Source organism: Arvicola amphibius, chromosome 12 (assembly GCF_903992535.2).
Source record: "Arvicola amphibius chromosome 12, mArvAmp1.2, whole genome shotgun sequence".
NCBI classification, from domain to species: Eukaryota; Metazoa; Chordata; class Mammalia; order Rodentia; family Cricetidae; genus Arvicola; species Arvicola amphibius.
Genome location: NC_052058.2, coordinates 70,241,941 through 70,255,960, shown reverse-complemented (window position 1 = coordinate 70,255,960; position 14,020 = coordinate 70,241,941). Strand labels below are relative to the sequence as shown.

General features: G+C 42.2%; 1 long non-coding RNA gene across 1 annotated transcript; it reads right to left on the bottom strand.

Moving 5' to 3' along the window:
* Window positions 1-567: 567 nt before the first annotated feature.
* Window positions 568-13,103, bottom strand: LOC119827739. The gene is made up of 3 exons (XR_005287710.1): window positions 12,937-13,103; window positions 1,144-1,240; window positions 568-730 (listed from the first exon to the last, which is right to left on the bottom strand). It is a non-coding gene; the product is annotated as an uncharacterized LOC119827739 (long non-coding RNA).
* Between the last annotated feature and the right edge of the window lie 917 nt (window positions 13,104-14,020).

The window sequence follows — 14,020 nt, the reverse complement described above, 5'->3', positions numbered from 1 at the left end:
TTGAAAATTTTCCGTTTAAATCTGTATCTCATTTTTAATTGGATTATTTCATCGTTTGATGCTTAGTTTCTTGAATTCTTTATATATTTTGAAGATCAGTCCTCTGACTGATGTGGGGTTGGTGAAGATATGCCATTTGTCTTATTGACCATGCCCTTTGTCTTTCATAAGCTTCTCTTCTTAAAGACGTTTCAAGAGGTCCCATTTGTTAATTGTGGATCTCAGTGTCTGTGCTGCTGGTGTTATATTTAGGAAGTGGTCTCCTGTGCCCATGCATTTGACTACTTCCCACTTTCTCTTCTATGAGGTTCAGTGTAGCTGGATTTATGCTGAGACCTTTGATCCATTTGGACTTGAATTTTGTGTATGGGGATAGATATGGATATATTTGTATTCTCCTACAAGTTGATATTCAGTTTTGACAGCACCATTTGTTGAAGATGCTTTCTTTTTTCCATTTTATATTCTTAGCTTCTTTGTCAAAAATCAGGTATTCATAAGTAAATAAATTAATATCAGGGTCTTTGATTTGATTCCTTTGGTACACCAGTCTGTTTTTATGCCAGTACCAAACTATTTTCATTACTGTAGCTCTGTAATAGAACTTGATGTCAGGGATAGTGATGCCTCCAGAAGTTCCTTTATTGTACAGGATTTTTTTTTTGCTATCCCAGCTTTTTGGTTTTTCCAAAGTGAAGTATTGAAGTTGAGTATTGAAGAATGCTGAATTCTAAACTCAAATGTAACAGAAAACACAAAAATGTAAAGAACTATTATGTTCAATCAAATGAAATTTCAAAAACTTCAAATATGTAACTTAAAGAAAAGGAAAAATTTATAAAATACACGACAGAAAAATATGTGCAGCAAAAACATTCTGTTTACTGTCTTTATAGAAAGACAATATTTATATCAATTACTACAAGTTACTAATATATTTTTAAATTATTAAATAAGAGAAAAATGAAAGCTGATACTCTACAACATACACATGTGCACACACACATACACACACACATGCACACACACAAAGAGCCAAAGCTATGGACCAACTAGTCAGTTGTAAGTTATTAATTATAAGCTAGAACATTAAGGTGGTATCATCTTCATCTAATGGTATTTAAATTGCAGTAATAATAATACCAAGTAATGAGGGGCATCCAGGAAAAATGGGAATTCATAGTGTGAGTGTGGAGACCGCCTGTTGGATCAAGCTTTTGATTTGCATAGGCACCGATCTCTAAGGAAAGAGAAACAGAATGTATATTAGGTGCTGCTTCCTCCTCTGAGGACAAGTGGACAGACTCTCAAGCAAAGTAGATTTGTGTCCCGTGATGTCACTGATTTAAAAGGGTTTATTACAAACAGGCTTGGATCTGTATACAAGGCCCAAGTCACCATTATAGACCATTATGAGGCCTTTGATTTATTGAGATAGGTAGAGAAAAAAGCTCAAAGTAACAACAAAATGCCTACGTTTGAACAACAAATCATAACCATTTGGAGCCTGATCCATCATGTCTTGCTCAGACATCTGGAATGCTAATGACCCATGACCTCTTACACTAATGAGGAACCTCAAGCGAAACAAATTACTACACAACGATAATGAGATATCACCGGTCTGCCATATACACAGCCCCTACAAAGGGCCCAGAAGACAAGCCCGAAAAACATCCCTCCAACTGCTCCAGATGCACTGCCAGCCCCTCCCAACAGCACACTGGGAACTTGTCCCCTGCATTCCTGCAGCGGAGTTCAATACAGCCTCTCTTTGTCTGCTCTTGCTTTGGTGAATTCTTTCACCACCCACGCCACCACCCTTCATGATGCCATTTGGTGCCATTTTGCACGGGGATAGGGAGACGGCTGGAAAGTTTTGAGTCAGAGAGTTTTGAGCTGATTTGTATTCCAACAAAATCACCCTGACCTCTGCATTGAAAGGACACAGATGACAGGCACTGGTTAACTACAGAGGTGTCCAGAAGCGGTTAGATTCTAGCTGGAGTCAAGGGAATTTCCTGACAGGATGAACAGGATCAGAATGTGATGAAGATGAAGGGGGTCAGAGGGTGATAAAAGTCAGGATTAACAATTAAGTTTTTGGTCATCACAACTGGAAGGATGGATGTGAATGCAAATAATAAATAAATAAATAAATAAATAAATAAATAAATAAATAAATGAATGAATAAATGAATAAATGAATAAATAAATGAAGAACGTGCCTGTTCCTAAGGGACTGAGAATACTGGCAGAGCCATCTGGGAGAGTCCAGAATGAACCAGACTTTGGGGAGGGGAAATGAGAGAGGAAGAGAAGAGAGAGAGGACACAGGCTGGCCTAAGAGGCCAGGAGGCCAAGAGCACCAAGAAGTAAAAAGGGCAGTGTCGCCAGAATGGCTGGGATGTAGAAGGAAGAGCAGCTGGAGGAACAGCAATGAAGCTCAGGGGCTGGAGACGTTGAGACTGGAGGGTGGGGTAAGAAGTTCTGAGGACCCAGGACTGGGTAAGAGATAGAAACTCAAGGAGACACCAGAGTCCACGATGCTATGTTAATAGGCACTTCAACCTTTTGTTCCGGGGTTGAGTCCTAGTTTGAGACCTAACAGGATAGAGATGCCATTTATTTGAAATTGAAAGACTTGCAGGAGGTTTGGGGGACAAGTGGAAGGAGATACCGAGTAGATGGTTGGTTATGAGGTCTGGAGTTAAGCAACTCCACCTACCCTGCAACCTGTAGGCTCACCAGCATCTGCCCACATGGGTTCCTGCAGTGACTGGTAACAGGGAAGAAGTTGCAGAATCAGTTTACACGGGCTCTTCCTGCTGTTCCTTTTAATCCTCCCAGCTATGCCAAAGACTACCTTGTCCTCGTTCTTAGATGAGGAAATCAGGACTTAGGAGGCCAGGCACGTCACTTCAGGTCCCATTGCCAGGAAGTGGTAGTGGATGGTTTCAAGGCAACTCCCTCTGCCCCAGTGTTGATCTGAAGAAGGTCTCAACTGGAGTTGACATGGCTCAAGTGTTGCTCCCCCATGCTGGAGTCATGGGTATCCTGCCTACCCAGGCAGTTTTGTTGGCATGACTCTGACTTTGAGATCCTTATCATTTCACATCCAGGACTTCCATCAGCTGGATCTGGAAACTGTAATGGCTTTTAGAATTGTTCATCTCTTTCCGCTGGAGGGGGTCACAGTGGGAAGAAACCATTCTCGACTCAAGAAAGAGACTAGCTGCTTCAGAATGTCTTTGGGCAACAAATAGCTCCCACCATCTACTCAGAGCCAATTTAAGATCCTATTAAATGAATGTTAAATTAAAACCCAACAATATTGTCACAACTACCTCAGTTAAATACACAAACATCTGCTAATCTTATCACAAAACAGAGACAGAAAAAAAAATGAAGTCGGTGCACACTTGAATAAAAGTCACCAAATCGCTGCCTTTAACTCTTCCCCAGTCTCTTTTGCTCCCACCAACACCCTCCCCCCATGACAACATCACTGTTCTTCCCACCAAAAACTGGCTTTTAAGTCTAGGAAAGCATCAGAAAGTCCCTGCTGGGCTGCCAGCTGGAGAAGTGGCACAGGCCAGTGAACTCTCAAATGAGCTGTCTCTGTAACAAAAGGTCCCTTTCCCTTGGAATAACTTCAAGGAATCTCACACTGAGACCCCACTGCTCCCTTTGTATTCCAGTTTGATTAAACTGGGAATTGTTCTTTGCTCAGGGCTGTTGAAAACACCAGGTGGTGGATCCTAGCGATAAAGGGTTTTATAGATCCTTTGTCAGAGACAGGCACCCCCATTATATAACTTACACCCCTGTGAACACGTGCCAGGAGCATCGCAGACAGCGTCAGCGTAATGGTTATACACAGAAAAAAAAAGTCAATAAATCCAATTTCCCATTCTTTTGTGGCTAAAGATTACTGTTGGTGATTAAACACAGCCTACCCACTGGTTAAAAGTGAAAAAAAAATTTCAGGTGCTTATACTTTGTGTATATGTATGAAATTGTCAAAGAATAAATAGAAGTTATCCTACAAAACAAGCGTTTATAATAAAAGAAGTAAGTGAAAGTACAGAAGAAATGTCTATGTGTAAGATCCAACAGCAGGTCTTCGTAGATTCTGAAGTTCACATAAAAGCTAAAGACTAATCTTCCTGGCCATAAACTAACCACAGCCTGGCTCTCCCATGACTTGTCCAGCCTTGTGTTCCCAGGCCCTCATGCGCTGTGTCATTTGTGTAAGGTGTTTAATAATAAATGTAAATGATAGTGATTGCTTATTAAGAACGTCCTTGTAATTATGTCAGTCTTTGATTGCCACATGACTACTTCCTGCATAGTGACTAGGTCCACACCCATTGACTGTCTCACAGCGTTAGAGCTCAGCAGTCTAGGCCTCTTGGCTCACAGTCCCACGAGACTGAAACTGAGATGTCAGCCAGCCAGGCCCTTATCTAGAGGTTTTGGGAAGAACTGGCTTCTAAGCTAATCCATGATGCTGGCCCAACTTAGTTCCTTGCTGCTATAGGGTTGAGATTTTTATTTCTTTGCTGGCAGTTCAGTCTGGGTCTCTATTAGCCTCTTAGAACTCCCCGCATTCCTTCTCATTTGTTGCACGCATCTGCAAAGCTACCAGCAGCACTTCAAGTCTTTCTCAGGCTGGGAATCTGATTTTCTCCTCAGCCAGCGGCAGAAGAATGCGTTCTGCCTTTAAAGGGGCTGCTGTGGTTAGATTCACCCCTCCCAGAAAATCTTTCTGTCTTAAAAGCAACTGGCTCCGCCCGAACACAGGAGGGCCAGCTCACCATGTTCTTAGGCTCTCCAGGGCAGAGCATCACAGGGAGCACATTAAAGAAATCTCTGACTAGCCCACTGGCAAAGATTATTCAAGGGTTTTTACTTTCAATAATTTATCAGCATTTACAGCAATGCCATGATCCCACCAATAAGGTGGGGCCCATTATTGTCTCCACCTTTTAGCTAAAGCCCAGATGGTAAATGATTTGCCAAGATCTCCCAGCTCCTAATGGCAGGACTTAGATCTCCCCTTGGTAGGAGGGTCTCACAGGCTCACCTTTCAGCGGCCATTCTACATGGCTTTTAAATCAGCGATTTCTGGAACTAATGCATGAATAATTGATTTGGTGTGGGACCAAGAGACAACCCTTAAGGTGAACTAATTCCTTGACGTATACGGAAATTTTTGTGTGTAAGTTCTTCAGCGGATTATTCTGGAAGGAAAGTCCACCAAGTCTCAAAAACACGGTCTTAAAGAACTGCAGAGACTGAGTATCCCACAACACAAGTCCCCCCCTTTTCAAGCTTCTGGTGCTAGTGTGCAGCAACACTAAAGCATAGAATAGTAAACATTTGAGGTCAGCGAGGGGATAGGGAGGCCCCTTAGCTCTAAGAGAGCACTATAGATAGTCCCTGCTGGAAATAACTTCCTTAGGTGAGCCGGCTGCTCTCCAGGGCAAACACTGACAGTTGAGCAGGACAAAATCAATATGCTAACAATATGCTAATTTGGATTCTAAAGTCAAAATTTGCATTCAGAACTTTGCAAGAAAGGAGAGCGAGCATCTAAAACTAAAATCTTTGCTCCCATCTGAAATGTTCCTGCTGCCCACTCTTTGGGGCTTGTTGTCCTTGTATTGCACAGCAGCCCTGTTGTACAAATAGCACAGAATTTAGTCAAAAAGTCTTGAGTTCCAGGGCTGACTTATTCCTTGGGTGACTTTGAACAAGTCGATTACTTCCTGAATTTTATATATCCAACCTGTAAAATAGAAAGAACAATGTCTACCTCACAGAGCTTTGAATACAAAATTGAGACTTACTGGTGATAAGATACTGAATAGCTGAAGGGTGGTGGTGCACCCTTTAAGTCCTAGCACTTGGATCTCTGTGAGTTAGAGGCCAGCCTGGTCTACAGAGCTAGATCTAGGACAGGCTCTGGAGCTACCCAGAGAAACGCTGTCTTGAAAAACCAAAAAAAAAAAAAAAAAAAAAAAAAAAAAAAAAAAAAGATACTGAATAGTTCATGTTCCCATTTATTCGCATTTACAGATCATAACTATAATGCAAATTCCTATGCTGTTATTGTACCAAGTACCCACAGACACTTTACAATGAGGTTACATTCCCACAGTGAGTATTTAAGACGAACAGTGGTTTAGGTAAAAGAGATCAAGAAACCATGTCCAGGGAGACAGCTCAGATAGTAAAAGCACTTATGTAAAAAAGCCAGATACAGTGATGTTCACTGGTAATCCCAACACTCCTACCACGAGATGGATGGTAGAGAAAGAATTAGCTTGGAAGCCAGCTAGCCTGGAGCTTACTAGATAACAGCAGGAACAAGAGGGACCTTGTCTCCACAAGGTCTCAGGTGAGATTCAGTTCTCAAAAGTTGTCCCTTGACCTCCACATGCACACTGTAACATGTGTGCACTTGCACACACACATACACAGACAACAACAACAATAATAAAGAAGTTTTGTGCCCCCTTCTAATTGCAGTGCAGTGGGAGAGGGCAACGGGGAGTGCATACGATCAACATAAACCATATGCATGTGTGAAAATGCCATAAAGAAATCCATTATATATTAGTCTATGCTAATAAAAAAACCATTAAAAGAACTTTAAAGAAACTGTGTATCATTCATTAGGCTTCTACTGAGCATTTTACTAAATGAAATACAGTTAATGAATAAAATATAGTACCAAGATCATATTTTGAGAAAGAAGTGGAGGTAAAGAAAAATCATTTGCATAGGTAGAATAGATAAACGCCCAATTTGTATACTCCTGTTTTCAGTATAGTGGGTTAGGCCAAACCAAATATGTTCAAGCATGGCATGTATAAATGTCAGGGTCAAGATGGCCAGACAATAGGAGAGAAGAGATGATTTGGGATAAATACTGAGACTAAGTTGCATCAGATAGAAAATTGTAAAATATTCTTTTCAAATTACCATAAAGAGATGTCAGCTTCAAGCCAAAGGTTATAGATATTCTCAAAACATGTATGCACTATATACAATCTACAGCTAAGATAAGAGCTAGTGTTTGCTGTGAGCAGTCCCTCTTGTGTCATGTTGATTTTGGCTTCTGGAGACCCTGGGTAGGAATTTAGCCAAGCCAGTTCAGGCTTCTGAACACCCCAAATGGGAGAAAGCAGATGGGTGTCGCTCTAAGGCAAGAGATTTGTAATAATTCCTTACACAGCAGTTTGTCTCAACCCCTTTCCAGACTTAACAGGAAGTGGCCTGCAGAGGTTACCTCAGCACAAAAGTAGGACCTAGAATCCATCATTTTCTGGGAGGTGGAGCAAACAGCAATGGCTGGAAACCCAGAAGATGGGAGCGTGTGGTTTAGAGGCAGGCAATACTGTTCTCTCTCGGTTGTCCCCCAGCACAGGAGCTGCCTTTGAGTTAGGCTGATGAGACATACAAAGCACTTCCTGAGAGCGCGTGGAAGGCTCGCACGCACTATGTGAAGCACAGGTGGTACTCGGCATGGTTAAACAAATTTTTGAGATCTTCATTACCCACGCAGAGTCTACCTCTCTCTTTCGGTACTCTATAACCTTCAATACCAGTGAGGAATTGGCTGCCCAAATATCACTCAGTGGAAGGGGAAAAAAATTATCTGTACATTTAAGCACCAAGAGAACGGTAGTAAAGGATGATTGAAAACTCAACTTGACCATTTAGTAGTCTGGTAACCTTGGACAAGCCCAGTAAGTTCTTTGTGCATGCTGCAACATCTCTGCTCCCAGTCATGTGTGACAAACAGTGACAAACAGAGACTGAATACATCCTTGTCCAGAGAGCATTCATAGAAAGCAGGGATGGAGTCAGAAATAACCATGTCCTCCTATAGTTTCCTGGCTGATCTCCTGCTCAAAGACACAAATCTACCCCTAATAGTCTCCCCATTACCCTCATTCATATTTCTAAAAACCATATCCGCTCTCTTTTTCCCTTGTCCAAATCCTCCAATCCTTTGGCACCTCCCACAGAAATGTATCAAAACTTTTAGCATGGATTCCAATGTCCTCCCATGTTGAATGCTTATCTATTCTAGGCCTAGGGACCAGTTGAAGACAAATAGTGCTTGCTAAGAAATGTAGCTCTTGTTTGCTGAGCCAAAAGATGACTCACCTGCTTGCTGCTAAACACCCCTTTAGAAGCTATGAAAACTTGATGTGGGGGGGACCATTACTTAGCATCATGTCAAGTAGAACTTAGCATGGAACCTGGAAGACTCATCCTGGGAATTAACAGTAATATTTAATGCAAAAAAATTCTTTGAAAACAATGCTGTAGTACTTAGGAGAAATATCACGGGGCACAAAGACTCACAGTGGGTAAGTAATTCTCAGTTATGGCTCCTTGAGAACTCGGAGAACGGTGACTGCACCCACAGAATGCTAAGACAAAACTTGCAGAAACTGATTAGTGCAGTGGCAAAGCCTTTGGCACCCCCACTAACACACATCAAGCCCCTCAGCTTTGTAGCCTTGGCAACATGGAGCACTGCAGCAGCGAGAAGGACCTTTTGATCTCCCTGAAGACTCTATCATGAAATTTTAACACAGATCTCAGAGATGACATTTTGCTCCTCCACACAGCATGGAATCATTTCACACCTGCTGGAGAAAACGGTGAGCCTGTAAAAGAATTTTTTTTTCCAGAAAAAATTGGAAATTGACTCTAAAGCCACTCCATATAGCACTCATCTACCACAATATTCTCTGGGGTCTCACACACATAAACAAAAGTACAGTTTAAAGGAGAAAGAAGCAAAAAGTATTAGTTCACAAAATACTCCATATTTGATGCCCCCAGATGCTGCTGTGTTTATAGTCTGGCTAGAGAATTCCTTTTTAATGTCTAGTTGTATATACACATTTTCTCCATTCATTCGAAGTTCTGTGAAGGTGAGGATCTTAGCTACACTGCTCACTGCTATATCTTCAGTGCATCTCAGGAGCCTCATTACATGTGTGCTGACCAATTCGCTCATCAAATATGCACCAAGTCATGCGGTGGGTGGGGCTCAGGAATGTAAACGGGGGCTCACTGTCCCTTTCAGGATACCCCTCCCAGCTGCAGATTCATTCTGAATGTTTCCATGAAATATCTAATAGGCTTCTCAGATTTGATGGGTTGTCGGGCTCAAAACAGATTTTTCCCCCTGTAGTTGCCTAACTATCTCTTAGGTCAAATTACTCCTATTTTTGCTAGAAAGAAAAGAACTAACCAGGACTTCTGGTCCCTCATTTTGAATACATTTCAATCTCTTTAAAAACAGACGTAAGATTTTTCTAATATATACATTTAACATAGTCCTAACTTATATATCAATCAAATGAAAGACAGAAGAGAGAAAATGAAGAAAATAAACAATGGAAAAGAGTTTCTGAAGGCCCTAGGAGAGCCAGAGAAGCAGATGAGAAGGGAAGAAAGGAAGGCCAACATGAGGCCAGGAGACTGCCACCAAATGACCAGACAGGATGAGAAACAAAGAGAGATGAAGAAATTCGTATAACATGCATTTGTTGTATGTTTAAAGAGGCACGTCATGTTTTTGGACTGTGAAACCAAAACATCCTCATAAAAAATTTCAGCTTTATTTAAATGGTTAGGAAATCATGTGTAAGCACATTCCAGGTGCCCTGGAAAAGAAGACTGGAGGGGCCTGAATTAACCTAGAGTCAGCAAAGTGACCTGTCATGCAGGCTCCTCTCGAGCAGAGGCATTATAGAGTCTCAGCAATGATGAAAGAGTTTCATAATGAGGAAGACAGATGAAGAAAGGATGTCATCAAAAGAGATTAGAAATAGCAACATAATCCCATTAATTTTCCAATAGACTCAAGCACAAGGAACAATAGTAACACGGGGAGCTGGGAGGTGGTGGCGCTCGCCTTTAATCACAGCACTCAGGAGGCAGGGGCAGGCGGATCTCTGTGAGTTCAAGGTCAGCCTGGTCTACAGAGCTAGTTCCAGGATGGCTAGGGCTGTTACACAGAGAAACCCTGTCTCGAAAAAACAAAACACCAAAACCAAAACAAAACAAAGAAACATAGGGAAGAGAGTGGGAGAAATCACTTTCCAGTCTTTTTGATTAAGACCCAGTGTCGGAGAATCAGGGTGCCCTTCTTTGTGAGAGTCTCAGAACTGAGATCTCAGGGTAGCAGAATTAGCCAGAAGTCAATGAATGGAAGTGCTTCCAGCACATCAGGACCATGGGGTGGGGCTGTGGTGGCTCATGCCTTTAATCCCAATACTTGGGAGGCAGAGCTAGGTGAATCTCTGTGAGCTGGAGGCCAGCCTGCTCTCTAGAGTGAGTTCCAGGACAGCCAGGGTTACACAGAGAAACCCTGCCTCCAAAATAAATACATACATACATACATACATACATACATACATACATACGTAAAAATAAGTTGTAGCAGGAGGCTGCTCATTTATTCCCAGCTTCCCAGACCATGCAATAATCACATAGAAACTATATTTTTTGCAATACTGTTTGGCCAATCTCTTAAGCATATTTCTGGCTAACTCTTATATCTTAAATTAACCCATTTCCAGCTTACCCTTATATCTTAAATTATTTCCATTATTTTGAGTATCACCATGTGGCTGTCTGTCACTGGTGGTGGCTACATGGTTTCTCTTGACTCTGCCTACTTTCTCCTTCTCTATCTGCTTGGAACTCCCACCTTACCCCATTCTGCTAAGCCACTGGCTAAAACAGCTTTATTCATTAACCAATAAAAGCAAAATATAGACAGAAGGACTTCCCATACCAACAAGAACCATGGGACTCATCTTAACCTTCTCCTAATGCTCCTTGCTAGGAGCTAACCTGCTATTTTGAATTGTATCAATTCCACTTGCCTGGTAATTTGAAACACTGGCTAGCATCCAACTGTCATTAACTAGATTTTGCCAGTGCCAGTGTAATCCAGATGATACCCATGTTCCCAGAGCAAGGCCCATTACTATGAAAACAGTTGGTATTATTTACCAAGGCCTCCTAGTGACCCAGAAAATAAAAATAAAAACTCTGAAATGATGCCACTTGTTTATTTGTGTGTGATCTTCAGCTCTGTGTATATGACCAGCAGGACCTGAGGCAGCCTCCGTTTATCCCCTGTATATATTATGCCTGAACTCATCTGAAATGCTTTAGGTTTGAGTAAAAATTCTTTGCTTGTGTCTGTCTAATACAGAACTAAAAGACCATGATGCTGGGAAAAGGTCATTTTCTGCTTTGCCTTTAATCTTCTTGCTCAAAATTTGTTAAAGATTAGTTCGACATGAAAGCAACCTCTTGTACCTTGCGTTCCCAGCCAGTTACTCCCTGGAACAGCTCAGCGAGGTGGAGGTGGCAGACGGAAAGAATTTGATCAAGATGGGGAAAAAAAGCAAACCCTTCCTGTAACTTAATATAGAAAATCTGAAAGGGCTTTGCTGAAACTATCATCAGGAAAGTGTGCTCAGTAGGCAACACCGCCGTATAAATCCTCACGCCTGCTAAATCAGCCAAGGAATGAGCTCAAATGGCCAGGCTTATATTGCAGAGAAGAAAATGTAAGCATTTAAAATTGGGTTACTGTGGTTCACAATATATATCCAGTTACTAAAATCTTTATGCGCTCTATAGTTTGTCCTCCAATATCTGGTTTATGAACCAACCAGTGAGTCAAGGAATGGAATTCAACTACAAGAATAAGCAATACACAGATATGCTCTGAGCATGAGACATGAGCATATAAACCAAATTTCTCACCCAAAACATTGACAGGAGATGCCTGGTATAAAATGAGCTATCCTTTCAACGAAACTCTCGCAAGAGCAACGGCTAGAACCCCACACCATCCTTGTCTTCCTTTTCCCTTGCCTTCATGTTCTGACCCTCCAGCTGTCTCTTCCATGTTCAAGCCCCAGATTTCCCTAGTCTCTAGGCCCAGCATTTTCAAAGTTCCTAGAGAGCTAAAAACTCTTCACTCCTTTTTGTGCAAGCAAAACACCACAAGCCAGCCATGTTTCCCTGGCCCTCAACTGCTTAGTCTGAGCAACTTACTAAGCCTGTCCTAGAGCCGGGCTCTGTGCCTGAGGGAGAGCCCAAATCAATCAGAAAGGCAGGTTTAGTCCCTGACCCAGACTGTTCAGCTATGCAGTATGGACAGCAGATATCACTGTAGACACATTTGGGGGCTCCAGAACACATGGCTTTAGAACTGAATCTGGCTGAGGAGAAAGGACATTTGACATTCTAAGGCAGTTAGCATTGTTGGACTGTTCAACTGTTCAAGAAGACACTGGCTGAAGGTGCCTCTGGGAACGCAGTTAAAGAGTGGACAGCTTGGGACGGAACACATACCTGACTCCCCTAGATAGCATTAAAAAAAAAAAAACTGAAGTTGAACTTAGAAAAGGTTTCTCTGGGGGCAAAAACCACAGGACTTTGTGGAATTATTCAGTTCACTGGTTTACACAGTCATGAATGCACACAATTTAAAAACAAGTCCCAGTTTTCTATGTGAGGTGCCCAGTGGCAAAAAAAAAAAAAAAAAAAAAAAAAAAAAAAAAAAAAAAAAAAGCCCATTTCGTGGCTCACAGATGTCTTTTTATTAAGTGGAAAATTCCATTCAAGTTAAAGGGGCCTTAACTGACCAGCATTCAAGTGCTGCTTAAGGAACGGGCCCCGCGCCACCGCACCTCCCTTAGTAGACTGTCTAGCAGGGTAAGGCTGCTTCAGGCGATAACTGGCGGAGGGCGGAGACCTCTGCATATGTTGCCATGCATGGCTTAGCAGGATCATTTACAAGTACACTTTGGCTCTGTTCCATTTATTGTTTAAGTTTATTTTTAAATGTTTTCTTTATGTATATGTAGGTACCTGAGGAGGCCAGGGGCACTGGAGCCCCTGCAGCTGAAGTTGTGATCCACCCGATGTGGATGACGGGAAACACAGGCCCTCTGTGAGAAGCGCGTTCTCAACCACAGAGCCATCTCTCCAGCCCTATTCGCTATTCTTAAGGCAGGGTTGTAATTTTTCTTTTTTTATTGACTTGCCAACGTTCTGGTAATAGAGACAAACATGTAAAACCGGTAAGCCTGCTAAATCCTGATTGACGCTGAGAGACCTCGGGCACTAGGAAAAGCTCAGATTAGGAAATTCAGAGCATTATTAACCCTGAATTGTGTTAAATTCAGTAAAAGAAAACCATAGCCCAACTCTCTACATAGACAGCAGTGATGTCATGTTGGGGCTTCTTAAATGAGCAATTGTGCCTACTGTACTGTTACTGTCCAGTTACCACTCCCCACTCATTAGAAAACTTCTAAAGAGTTCCGGAGCCTGTGATTTAAAAAGCCGCTTGTAAGCTCATTTGGCTGGGGGCAAATAAGCCTCACACAGCCAGAAGGTGTGTTTTATCTAAGTCCAAGTGGAGGCTGCCTATCTGATTTTATGGCTTTCTTTGACACCACATCTCAAGTTCCTACTTGGTCTCTGAAACAAGGAAGTACCTAGGAGACAGAGGAAAGCATCACCCATTAAAGGGGCTCTAATAAACCCTCACGCGGCGCTAATGAGGCTTTTTCCAACCCCATTTGGCAGCACTCAGCCATGTGGGTTTCTCGGGTTCATGACAAGCTCAAGTCCAAGGCTTACCCTCCAGGTCTATGGCGCTCCCGCTCCACAGCTGAGGACTGACACACTACCTCAGCTTCCACGTGGGCCTCTCCAGGCCTCAAGCGCGGAGATGCTACTAGGGTTCTGCTTTCCTCTTAATTTGCATACTTACTTTAACGGCCCTGGACATTCGACTCCACAGCATCCAGTTCCTAGGTGTCAGTTCCATCTTTAAGAAAAGCAAAACAAAAACAAATGTGTAGTAACCCATTTAAAGTTCACAAGAAAATCAGGAGGGAGCTACCCCCATAGCTCAGGTTCATAAGTGGGGAAACTGAGGATTAGA